The 13,111-nt window shown below is 38.6% G+C and overlaps 1 non-coding gene across 1 annotated transcript; it reads right to left on the bottom strand.

The window, feature by feature from the left end:
* Window positions 1-5,426: 5,426 nt before the first annotated feature.
* On the bottom strand, window positions 5,427-5,585 carry LOC115831973. Its single transcript, XR_004027456.1, has one exon. It is a non-coding gene; the product is annotated as a U1 spliceosomal RNA (small nuclear RNA).
* Between the last annotated feature and the right edge of the window lie 7,526 nt (window positions 5,586-13,111).

The following is a 13,111-nucleotide window of genomic DNA, read 5'->3' as shown; positions in this document are numbered from 1 at the left end:
TTTGGAGGCACGGACCGGAGAGAGCCACCCAATTTTAATGAATGATTAATTGGGCATTTTTCACCTAGTTCCATGAGGAACTAAATACGTTTTGATGCATTTAAAAGTTTTAGGACTTGATGGGTACAAAAAATGGTTAGAAAAAATGAATAAGACCTACTGTTTGATAGCACAACAGGGTGATTATGGTCAATAATAACTCAATTGTACCTTTTAAAATAACTTCAAGAGTGTAATTGGATTGTTTGCAACTCAAAAGATAAATGCTTGAGGGGACGGATAAACCATTCTCCACGATGTACTTATTTCACATCTCATGCTTGTATCCAAACATCTCAAGTAAGTACTCCATCAATATATACACCTACTATTACTCCCCAAAAAATAAAAATTAAAAAACAACTTAATATAAAGGTTTTGTGATTTGAAAAGCTATGTAAGCTATAACAGCTAGCTAATTCTTTTGGTGGGTATTAGAATAATCAAAGATTTGCACAAGGTTGAAGTATCTACCTTGTTACCTTCAGGACTAAATGATTTATGAGAGAAAGTCAAATGACAACATGTCAGATGATGGCCTTCATTTCTGGCCTTATGGAATTTTCTAAAATGATACTTCCTGCATTATCAAGGACTTTATATTATGGTGAGCTCTGGTTATAGAGAATAGAGGCATTTTGCTTATGAGAAAATGGCTTTTGAGTCAGAGCTTAAACGTATAGACTATGAAAGAAGGAATTAATCCCTAGGTCTCAAGTACATGGAGAGGTGGACTTTGCTTCCTTTTTCCCCCTACCACACACTGGGGCAAAGCAGGACTTCTGCAGTTCCGTTCCGTAAATTGGATAGACATTTGCAGCCGGGCTCAGCCAGAACTGCCCTGAAAGCTAAGTCTAATACATACCCAACTCAAGTCTCATCTCTGATTGTCCCATTTGGCAAATATGTGACCTGATCAGGAAAAACTATCTCCCTCCCCAACCCCAAATATCTCCTCCAGTGCCTGAACTTTTGTTCTAAAGAAGATTCCTTTGGGACTGGATCTAAAGAAGAGAATTAACTCCTTAAACCTTCACTAGCTGATGTTTAGCTGAGACTGATACATATACAAAAAGCCCTTTGCAAATGGGTCCTGGATTAGTCACTGGTGGCAGTTGGGAGTGTGGCAAATGGACTGAATTCAAAAACAAAGTTTGAAAAGCCATAAAATTTGAAACCTAGGGCTTGGTGAGGAGTTCTTAGCCATGACACCAAAGACATAATCCATTAAAAATACTGATAAATTGAACTTCATCAAAAACTTTTACATTGCAAAAAACCCTGTTAAAAAGATGTAAAGACACAGTACAGACTGGAAGAAACTTTGCAAACCACATACCTGATCAAGGTTATGTATGTAGAATATATAAAGCACTCTCAAAACTCAATCGTATAAAAACAAAAAAATTAAATTAGTAAATGGGTGAAAGACATTTTATTAAAGAGTAGATACAGAAGGCAAACAAGCACATTAAAAAATGTTCAAGACCACTAGCCACTAGGGAAATTTGAAATAAAACCGGAATGAGATATCACTGCATACCTGTTAAAACAGCTAAAATTTAAAAATATATTGTAAAAATACAAAATTCTGGCAAGGACATGGAGAAACGGGATCTCTCATGTTTTGCTAGAGGGAATGTACAATGGTACAGTCACTGTGGAAAATGGCTTGGTTGTTTCTTATAAAACTAAATATGCACTTACTTTATGACTCAGCAATTGCACTCTTGAGCATTTATCCCAGAGAAATAAAACCCCCTTAAAAGCTTGTATACAGGGATGTTCGTAGCAACTTTATTTGTGATAGCCAAAAATTGAAGATAACCCAAATGTCCTTCAACAAGTGAATGATTTAGCAAACTGTGATACATTCATATCATGGAATGCCAGTCAGCAACAAAAAGAAACAAACTACTGATACATGCAACAACCTGGATGGACCTCAAGCGCATTGTGCTTAGTGAAAAAAGTCCATTTCAAGAGGTTAAATATTTACATAATACTCTTGACATATATAAAACTACAGAGATAGAGGCCAGATTAGTCATTCCAAAGGACAGGAACGGGGCAGCATTCAGGGACCAATTCTAAAGAGGTAGCGGCCAGGTGTGGTGGCTCACACCTGTAATCCTACCACTTTGGGAGGCCGAGGCGGGCTGATCACAAGGTCAGGTGTTCAAGACCAGGCTGGTCAACATAGTGAAACCCCATCTCTACTAAAAAAAAAAAAATACAAAAAATTAGCTGGGCATCATGGTGGGCACCTGTAATTCCAGCTACTCGAGAGGCTGAGGCAGGATAATCGCTTGAACCCTGGAGGTGGAGGTTGCACTGAGCTGAGATTGCGCCACTACACTCCAGCCTAGGCGACAAGGGTGAAACTCCGTCTCAAAAAAAAAAAAAAAGAGGTAGCATGAGAGAGTTGTTCTGTGGTGATTGAACAGTTTTGTATGTTGATTGTCTTGGTAGTTACATGAATCTATGCATGAGTTAAAATCGTATAGAACTTAAAAAAATAAAAATAAGTATAAATGGATGGGTACATTGCTCAACACTAACAAAAAATTGAATAGAACCATATGCATACACACATACATAAACACATAAATAAATGCATGTAAAATTGTGCAAACTGAATAAGTTGTGTAGTCTAGTTAACATTGTACCAATTTCAATGTCCTGGTTTTGATATTGTACCAGTTATATGAGATGTCATCATTAGGGGAAATTGGGTGAAGGATGTATGGAACACTATGCACAATTTTTGCAATTTCCTGTGTGTCTATAATTTTTTCAAAGTCGAAGGTTAACAAAGGGAAGCAGACACCAAAAACAAACATTCCTTTTTATACTTTTGTTGAGATTTAGAGCTACTGTCTTTGGCTTAGGGAAAGCACTCCATTCACCCACTATGACTTCTTTCTTCAGCTTTAAAATTTGTTGGAAAGTCAGAAATTGTGCATCTGGAGCTCCTCTTCTCTCTGTCATTGGAAGCTTAGGCTGTTTGCAATGGTCCTGATTTTCCTTTTGAGTATATGGTAGGACTACGCTTCCCTGACCCATTTGAAGTTGGACATATTTACATAATTTGCTGTGGCCGAGGAAATGTGAGCCGAAGTGACATTAATCACTTCCAGAAGAAAGTTTTAAGAGCCAGTGTATAATTCCCTGAATTCCCTTAGTGATATGAATGAACAGAGACACTCTTGTGACAACTAGTGTTGAAACAAATAACAAGTGGAAAATAAACTTTTGCTGTGTTACTGCAGAGATTTGGGAATTATTGTGGCAGACTTGCTTCTTCTGACATAAAAGTAAAGATGTATTGATATAATCTTTCAAAAAGCAATTTGGCAAAGGGTACTGATATCCTTTGATACAAAAATTCAACTTGTAGGAAAAGAAAATTATGAATATCATATAAAACTTCAAGCACAAAGATGTTCAACAAGGAATTATTCATAAAAAAAGCAATAAGCAAACACCAACAACAATAAAACCACAAAAGTGGCACAGCATAGATGTTCAATAAAAAAGGATGCGTAAACAAAGTATAGTTCTATGGACTCCATAGTGTCATGTAGTCATTAACGTTATGTAAAAAAGTGTTTACAGTTTAATATTAAATTTAAAAATCAGGATGCAAAATTGTGTATAGTGTAATTATGTAAACACATGCATAAAATACTAAATATACTACAAATGACACACATAAAAAATGGAATGACAAGCAAAAGACTGGGAAAGATATCTGCAACATTTTAAAGAGTTTAATATTCAGGATTTATAAAGAACTCATTAAAAGTAAGATAAACATCTAAAGTGAAAATGGTCAAAGGCTGTGAATAGGCAATTGCAGAAAAAGAAATCCAAAGAATAAACGTAATGAAAAGATGTTCCTCTTCACTAGGAATTAGGTAAATTAAAATAAAAATGAGATACTCTGCAACAGATATTGAAAGAAGTTTAAAAGTCTTAAAATACCAAGGGTTGTCAAGAGGGTGAGAGAAAATGGGAACTCTCATATGCTGCTGGTGACCTGAAAGAGCAAATTGGCAATAGCTGGTGCCTTGAAGATGCTCATGCCCTGAGACATAACAATTTCATCTCTAGAACATACCTTACAGAAACTCTGACACCTGCACAAAAGGATGCTTAGGACAGCATTGTCTGAATTACAAAACATTGGAAACAGCCTAAAAAACCAACAGTAAGAGAATGAATAAATGATAATAATAAAATTTAATATTACCAACAGTCTAAATGAATGAACTTGATTTATATATATAAATATGAATGAATCTTGAAAAGATTGTTGAATAAACAGGGCAAGCTGCAAAATGAAAGTGTGTAAATTTATACACATTTAAATATACATGAACTATTGTTGTAGGTATACAATCAAAACAAGATAGGAAAGATGCATATCAATTTAGATGAGTGAGTGTCATTAAAGAAGTTTCTTCTACTGTAGGTGTTTTATTTCTTTTAAAAAAATGGCAAATTGTTGAAATTTGTTAAAGACGGCTGGTGGATTCATGGGAGTTTATTATATCATTCTTGATGATATCATATTTTCTTGATGTTTGAAATATTTCATTATGATGATGATAAAAATCTGGAAGGGAGTAAACTAGGTTTACAATGGTTGTCTCTTAAAATTACTGGCAAACTTTCTCTTTGTTATACTTTTCTGAAATTTCCAAAGTAGTCTCCATAAACATATTTATTTTATAATTAGAAAAAATCTAAATTAGTCTACCCTCTATCTCATACAGTTTTAATGGAAAGGGAACTACCGTAATTATTTTTGGCTTAATTTCTCTGTAGCAGATAGGGTACAGAATTGTGAAGAGTTGAAAGACAGCTGTTCTCCCTCCTCTGCTTTAGATACAGAAAAGGAATTAAGATAAAAATGGAAATACCTGTTTTCCTCTCTTTTAACATGACAATCCTTTATCCAGGCCCCAGATGTCTACTTAGGAACTGTCTTCCCCCCGACTCCCCATGCACCTTCACTACGGTGAATTCTGAATTTTGCAACTAGAATCTCCCATCTGAGCTGTCTGGAAATTAGCCTTCATTTTATACCAACACTACATTTTTTTTCTTAAATATTGGTGGGACTCTTAATGAAAGAGAGAGAGAGCACATGCTCTTGAATGTGGAAGGAAAAGATGAGGTAGAGGTGGTGAGGATGGGGCAGCGTTAAAACATGATGGGTGCAGCAAACCACCATGGCACGTATATGCCTATGTAACAAAGCTGCACGTTCTGCACATGTATCCCAGAACTTAAAGTATAATAATAAAAAAAGAGAGAGATAAGCAGTCCTGACACTGGCCAACATGGAGCGATGTCTGCCTTTACCTGGAGTATGTCGGGGAGAGCATGAGTGCAGTCTTGCACCGGGACAAGTTCCACAGTAGAGTTTCCCACATTGGGGAAATCGCAGGGGCCAGCAAGTCTGGAATGCGAGGGAGAAGACTAGTCTTGGGAGAACCACCTTCTTGACGATGACATTCTTTCTGCCAACTAAGTGTCCAATCTACACTTTTGCTACCTTACTCTTCAGTCTTGGGTACTGAGAGAGAATTCTATCACAGTGCCTGAATAGAATGGTGTGGTTAAGGACACAAAGTTGAAGTATGATTCTAAGCCTGTTCCACCACTAACTAGGTAGGTAACCTTGGGCAAATTATTTCCCATCGTAAGCTTAAGAGGTTTCACGTGTAAAATGGGATTGTGTTAGTCTTTTTGTCCATAAAACACAGAAAACAAAAATCAAACTGGCTTTTAAATATACACATGCACTAGGCTTTTTTTTTTTAACTCTGAGTTCTGGGATGCAGAATGTGCAGGTTTGTTACATAGGTATACATGTGCCATGGTGGTTTGCTGCACCTGTAGACCCATCATCTAGGTTTTAAGCCTCACATGCATTAGGTATTTGTCCTAATGTTCTCCCTCCACTTGCCCCCCAACCTCTGACAGGCCCCAGTGTGTGATGTTCCCCTCCATGTGTCCATTTGTTCTCATTGTTCAACAACCGCTTATGAGTGAGAACAAACACTTCTCAAAAGAAGACATTTATGCGGCCAAAAAACATATAAAAAAATGCACTAGGATTTTTTAAGCCACCATAACTGTAGGGCAGAGGTAGAAAGCTGAAGAACCCATTTCAGATCTGGCCAGTTTGAAGTTGTCAGACTTTGACATTGGGAACTGTTTCTCCATGAGTTTTGCTTTCCTCCATGTGGCCACTTTCTCAGTTAGGATGGCCCCAGGAAGTGGCAAGATGGCCACAACAGCTGCGAGCTTCCATCCAAGCTTCAGCAAACCCAGTAGAAAGAAGTGCCTCTTTGCCAATAGTCCCAGGGAAAGCCCCATCATGGCTTTCATTGCCTTTGATAGGTCCAACCTGCATCCCAGCCCAACCTTAAACAATTGCTGTAGCCAGGAAGATGCATATTTTCCTTGGCAAGGCTCGGGTTGTGTGCTTCCTCATGCAGTTAGGAATGGGAACAATTCCACCCAACTATATAGACATACTCTTCTTGGAAGGTTCCAGGGAAAATGGATTCTGGGCAGGACCAAAGACAAAATAAAACTAGTTTAGAGCCGTATACTACAGTGGATACAACATCTACTTTTTTCATGAGAATTAAATTAAAATGTCAGAAGAGCACTTGGCACAGTACCTGGCACATGGAAGCATTCTGTCACACTAACTAGTACATTGCTAAGTAAATCTTTGTGGAATGAATTTTGAATGTTTGAAAAGCCTCAATAGTAACAATTCTAAGTGGATGCATTTCCCATTTTTAGTGAAAAACTTCAGAAGGGGGTGGCAGCTCACAAGCCAACTCTAATTAGGGCTGCGTGGAGTGCTATGTTGAGAAGAATTCTGAGGTTAAGTTTCAGCCCATCAGGAATTGGTGACATGCTCAATTTGGAATGCTTATAGACTCTCAAGTTTCATATTTACAGTCTTTGTTCTAGACTAATACTGAGTATATAAGGGTACTTAGCCCATCTGCTTAACTTTGGGCTGGGGAATTATTAAAATATAAAATTATGGCTGGGTGATATGGCTAATCCCAGCACTTTGGCAGGCCAAGGTGGGAGGATTGCTTGAGCCCAGGAGTTCCAGAACAGCCTGGGCAACATAGTGAGACCCCATCTCTACAAAAAATTAAAAATTAGCCAGGTGTGGTGGTGCATGCCCATAGTCCCAGCTACTCGGGAGGCGGAGGCAGGAGGATCACTTGAACCCAGGAGGTTGAGGCTGCAGTGAGCCATGATCATGCCACTGTACTCCAGCCTGGGCAACAGAGCAAGACCCTGCCACAAAAATAAATTAATTACATATAGAGTTTCAATCCATATTAGAACAGCTAATGAGGACCACATTATGTGTAGTTTGAGAAAGGAGAGGGCAGGCATATATCTGATTTACTCCTATAGATTCAGTGCCTAGCATGTAATAGAAGCTCAGTCAGTATTTTTTTGCATTGAAATGAAAATAATTATGCTGAAATTCTTCCCATGGAACCCAGGGGATATTGGTAGAATTAAACCACGTGAAACTTGAGTAGTGTTAACGTTTTGCTCATAAGTTTCATGAATTTTTGCATATATTTCATGGCATTTATATTAAATTCATTAATAAAATATTCCTCTGTATGAACTCAATAAAGCATTTTAAAATAACAGTAAAAATGTCCTCCTGCCCTCTTATATATTTTCCAGTAATGTCACTGATTTCTTAGCTCTTTAAGATTTAACGAAAGAACTCTGCAGGGTGGCAAGTTAGTGACAGCAAATGTGGTCTGGCCAGTCAGATATGGAAAAGGTGTGTGTGCCAGGGTCACACTGGTTACAGACAAAACTGCTCTTCTGACATCACTTTATATCTGAAATGATGCCACTTCACATGGTCAGGAAATACATGTATTTCTACCACGCAGCGTGGGGAATGTGTGTTAGAAATGACTGCATTACCAGGCATAGAATAACTCAGGTATGGCTAACAGGAGGAATCAAGAACACGGGATATAGGGGCCACAAGAAAATAACACCCTCCATGGTGTCAAGAACATGAGTTTCAAAGACAGGCAGACTTGAGTTCAAACCCCCGTTCCACCAAGAATGTTGGTATGTTACTTTGTAAGTTTCAATTTCTTTACCTGTAAAACAAAGCTAAAGATGATATTGGCCTCATACATTATTGTGATGGTAAACAAGATGTTAATCATAAAGCTCTTAATATATGGTAAGTGCTTAATAAATGATAGCTCTTATTATTGTTGTTGTTTGGATTTTAAGCCCAGCTCATAGGATGTTAGTTGGTAAAACCATAAGATGAGTTAAAGCTTGAGATTTAATTAAACGTATGAACATACATGTGCACACACACATCTAACAGCATAATATGGTGGATAATCTATTGCTATAAATCATTGCTGTCATATTCCCTAACATCTCATGCCAAGAATTCCTTGATGTTTTACCCCCATTAATGCATGATATAAAAATAGTCCATTTCATTCTCTTTGGAGTGCTTTTTGAAGATTCATTTTTTTTTCTTGGATGTCCTTAGGAATCCCTTTATATGGCACTGGGTCAGGATGGGGCAAAAATTTTACCACACAATAGTATTTTGTTGAAGGAGATAAAAACAGCTGGTCACACAACACAGACTGCTTTGTACAAACAATGTTACTAAACCCAAGAGATGTCAATACAATTAAAACATCCAAACCTGCTTTGTTCCCAGTTTTTCTCTCTTATGTATGAAGTATATCATGACATAGCATAAGGAGAATTTGTGCTCCTATTACCTGACTGCTGAGGTCATAAGCACATCTGGCCCATAGTCAGGAGCTGACTTAAAGAAAGATCCCTAATTCTGATTTTTAAAAATTCAGGAGTCACTAATCATTATCATGATAATAGGTAACTGATTAAATACCCATTAGGTATTGTCGTAGCCTAAAATAATGGACCCCAAAGATATCAGGTCTTAATCCCTGCAACCTGTAAATGTTAATTTATATGGAAAAAGCATCTTTGCAGATGCGGTTAAGATAACGCTCTTGGGATGGAGAAGTTATAGTAGATTACCCAGATGGGCCTAATGCAGTCACATGGGTGCTTATAAAAGAGAGGTGCGAGGAGATTAGAAAGAAGGGAAGGCAGCACGGTCGTGGAGACAGAGATCAGAGTGATGCCACCACAAGAAGCTGGGATAGAGGAGGAACTGATGGAGTGCAGCCTTGCCAACACCTTGATACTCATACTTGATACCCCAGTGATACTGTTTTCAGATTGCTGGCTGCAGAAATTCTCAGAACTGTGAGAAAATTATTTTCTGTTGTTTTAAGCCAATAAATTTGTGATAATTTGTTACAGCAACCACAGAAAACTAATACATGTATCATGCCCTGTGCAGGGGTGTGTGTGTGTGTGGTGTGTGTGGTGTGTGTGTGTGTGTGTGTGTGTGTATTCTCTGATCCTCACACTAATGCTAAGAACCAAGTGTTTGTTTGTTTATTTGTTTGAGACAGAATCTTACTCTGTAGTCCAGGCTGGAGTGCTGTGAAGTGATCTCTGCTCACTGCAACCTCTACCTCCCCAGTTCAAGCGATTCTCGTGCCTCAGCCTCCTGAGTAGCTGGGATTACAGGTGTGCACCACCACACCCTGCTAGTTTTTGTATTTTAGTAGAGATGGGGTTTCACTATAATGGCCAGGCTGCTCTCAAACTCCTGGACTCAAGTGATCCAGCGGCCTCTGCCTCCCAAAGTACTGGGATTACAGGCATGAGCCACTGCACCCTGCCAAGTATTGTAGTTTTACAGAGGAAACTGAGGCTCAGAGAGGTTATATAAGTAAACTGAAGGTACACAGTAATTTTGCAGAGGAACTGGAGTTTGAATCCTGGTCTCTACTCCTTCCACTCCACCATGCCATGTCTTTCGTTCGTCATTCAGCACAATTTAAGCGAATTTGGATAAGCAACTGGGATAAACATGGGAGACTTGGGGTTTTATTTATAAAAGGAGTTTCAGAACACTTGGCTGTAGTAAAGAGTTGGACTGGTTTTGGAGTGTTGTTGCTATGGTTACCACCAGAGTACCACAGGCTTCAAATTCCTGTAGAAATACCTTGTATTTGGAGTTGGGCTTGGTTTTCCAGAGCGACGCCTCTCCAATGCTGAGTCCTAGGCCCTCCCCTGGTGGCAACCTCAGAGAATCTCTTCACATGCTCTTTTTCTTCTATCCTTCTCCCAACAGTATTCTGCTGTTACTTGTAATTGGAAGCTTCTTCACTTAATGGTGTGGTGTGGTCACGTGGATGCATTCTCTAATTTGTAGTTGAGCCTTAGTATTGACTGGGAGGAATGACCCTGGGTCTGGGGACTGTAGCCTTCTTGGTCTTGCTGCCTCTCCCTTGACTGCAGTTGTGGGCCTAAGGCACAATCCAACTGCTTTCCAAAAAACCGTTTTTCATTTGTTTGGTTTTTAACCCTGATATCTTCCCTTGGCTGCAATGAGTTTTCACCAATACCCTAAGGACTACAGTTGTTCGTTGCCCTTTATTCTAAAGAATAGGTTTTATTGAGTAGTGCAGAGGGAGGAAGGTCTGTGTGGGGTTTCTTGCCTTTCCTGCACAGTTACTCTCCCCAACCCCCGGTCTGCACCACAAGGTCACTTCTCAGGGCTTTGTCCAGTCTTGTCTCTGAGTACTCACTGGGGTTCGTGGTGCAAGTATGCAAGAGGGCGTGGACTCCAGTCTCCTCAGCCCCCAGTGGTTTCACATTGTCCTGGCAGCCTTCACCGAGCTTTCATGGATGTACAGCTGTTCTAGGTGAACTCTTCTTACCTTTCTATCTACTTGACTGGGCCATTACATTTCTTCTTTCACCGCATGCCTCATGTGTCCAAAGATTTTGTACCAGTTGGCTACTCTGTGACCGCTTCTCTACAATAGATTTAAAAGGTTGTGAGTTTAATGTTAGCCCAGCCAACTTCAAATGTCATTGTGAGAATTCGAGTGATGTTCCTTCCAGGTCTCTACAATCTGGGTTGGAAGCTGGAAAAATGATAGAAATTTAAGGGCCTAAACATTCTTAAAGTGACTTCCAGAGTATTATAAAAGAGTAAAGCCCATGCTTTTATAAGATTCCTATTTCCAAATCATATGAAATCAACAGAACAGCAATTAGTAAGCATGACTTCTTCACACTAAAGGACGAGCTCAACAGATGAGAAATTTTAACCAATTTCTAGAATTCGCAAAGTACATGATAGACTATATACGGATGACTCAAAGCAGAGAAAGTCCCTGTCTAATGGAGGATGCTGAAGACAAAGAAGCTGAGTTGCCTATGGCGCCAAAGGGACTCTGGACTTGGAAATGGCAGGCTTATTAAAGGGAAAGAGAAAGGTGGTGGCAGAAATCAGAAATACTAACTGGAAACTCGAATGCCATTTACGAACAGTCTATTATGCATTCACACTTCCCACCACTGCCTTCATTTAGAGATCATAGAGAAGCCAGGAATTTGTCTGTCACAAAAAAGTGGTTCTTTTCTCTTATGTTATACAATCATACTGGGAAGAGTGCACATTTAGCATAGGTGTTGCTAACTTAAGAATAGCCTTCCTTCTTCTGGCATTTGGATGAATCCTAACATAAGAGTTAGCTCCTTTCATGCTCACTGTAAAGAAAAACCTCTGTATAACCAAGACTTTGTTATTATTATAAGACAAAAACGTAATTTAAAAATAATAATTTAAAAGAATTACTTGTTTACTTCTATGTGCCAGTACTTTTCTAAGGTAAGATTCCATCAAGAGATAAAACATTTATCAGACATTTGAAAAAGTCAGAAATTGAAGGTAAAGCACTAATATTAAAATGACAGAAAAGTTAACATAAAATAAGAAACAGGTATGTGAGGAGTAAAAAGATGAAATTTTTAAAATTGAAAGACTCCAAATACTAGAAAAAATTCACAGAGATCTTGGATTCATAGTGAAAACGTTATATAGAAATGGAATAATTTAAAAAGAAATGGCTTTGGAAATATTAAAACATGATTTCCCAAATTAAAATATAGTAATAGGTTTGTTGGAAGACCAATTTAACAAAATATTCCAAAATATGTAAAAATAACAATAGTGGCTGAATGCCATGGCTCATGCCTGTAATCCCAGTACTTTGGGAGGCTGAGGCAAGTGGATCCCTTGAGCTCAAGAGTTCAAGAGCAGCCTGGGCAAACATGGCTAAGCCCCATCTCTACAAAATATACAGAAATATGCTGCGGTGGTGGTGCATGCCTGTAGTCCCAGCTACTAGGGAGGCTGAGGTGGGAGGGTCTCTTGAGCTTTGGAGGTGGAGGCTGCGGTGAGCCGAGATCATACCATTGCATTCCAGCCTGGGCGACAGAGCAAGATTCCATCTTTAAAAAAATTAAAATAAAATAATCAAAATGGCACACTTTATACACTATATGTATGTAAAGAGGGATAATCAATTCAAGAGATTCGCAATAAAAACATCTGTAAACAATATTGTCATATTTTCAAGTTGCTTGTTTCCTACTATGTGGCTCCCATTGATGTTTGTGTCTTTTCATTAAAGATGCTGCCACATTACACTCACACACACACATGCACACACACACACACACACACACACACACACAGATGACCCTTGAAAAACATGGGTTTGAACTGCACAGGTCCACTTTTATGTGGATTTTCTTCTGCCTCTGCCATCCCTGGGACAGACCAACTCCTCCTCATCCTCTTCTTCCTCCACCTACTCAATGTGACAATGAGGCGGATGAAGACTTTACCAGGATCCACTTTCACTTAGTGAATACTAAACATATTTTCTCTTCCTTATGATTTTCTTCATAACAATTTCTTTTCTCTAACTTACTTTATTAGAAGAATACAGTATTATGCAAAATACGTATCAATAGACTGTTTATGTTACTGGTGAGGCTTCCAGTCAACAATAGTCTATTAGTAGTTACGTTTTTAAGAAGTTAAAAG

Source organism: Nomascus leucogenys, chromosome 20 (genome assembly GCF_006542625.1).
Source record: "Nomascus leucogenys isolate Asia chromosome 20, Asia_NLE_v1, whole genome shotgun sequence".
Classification (NCBI taxonomy): domain Eukaryota; kingdom Metazoa; phylum Chordata; class Mammalia; order Primates; family Hylobatidae; genus Nomascus; species Nomascus leucogenys.
The sequence above is the reverse complement of the archived record's forward strand: the minus strand, read 5'-3'. Positions and strand labels throughout refer to the sequence as shown.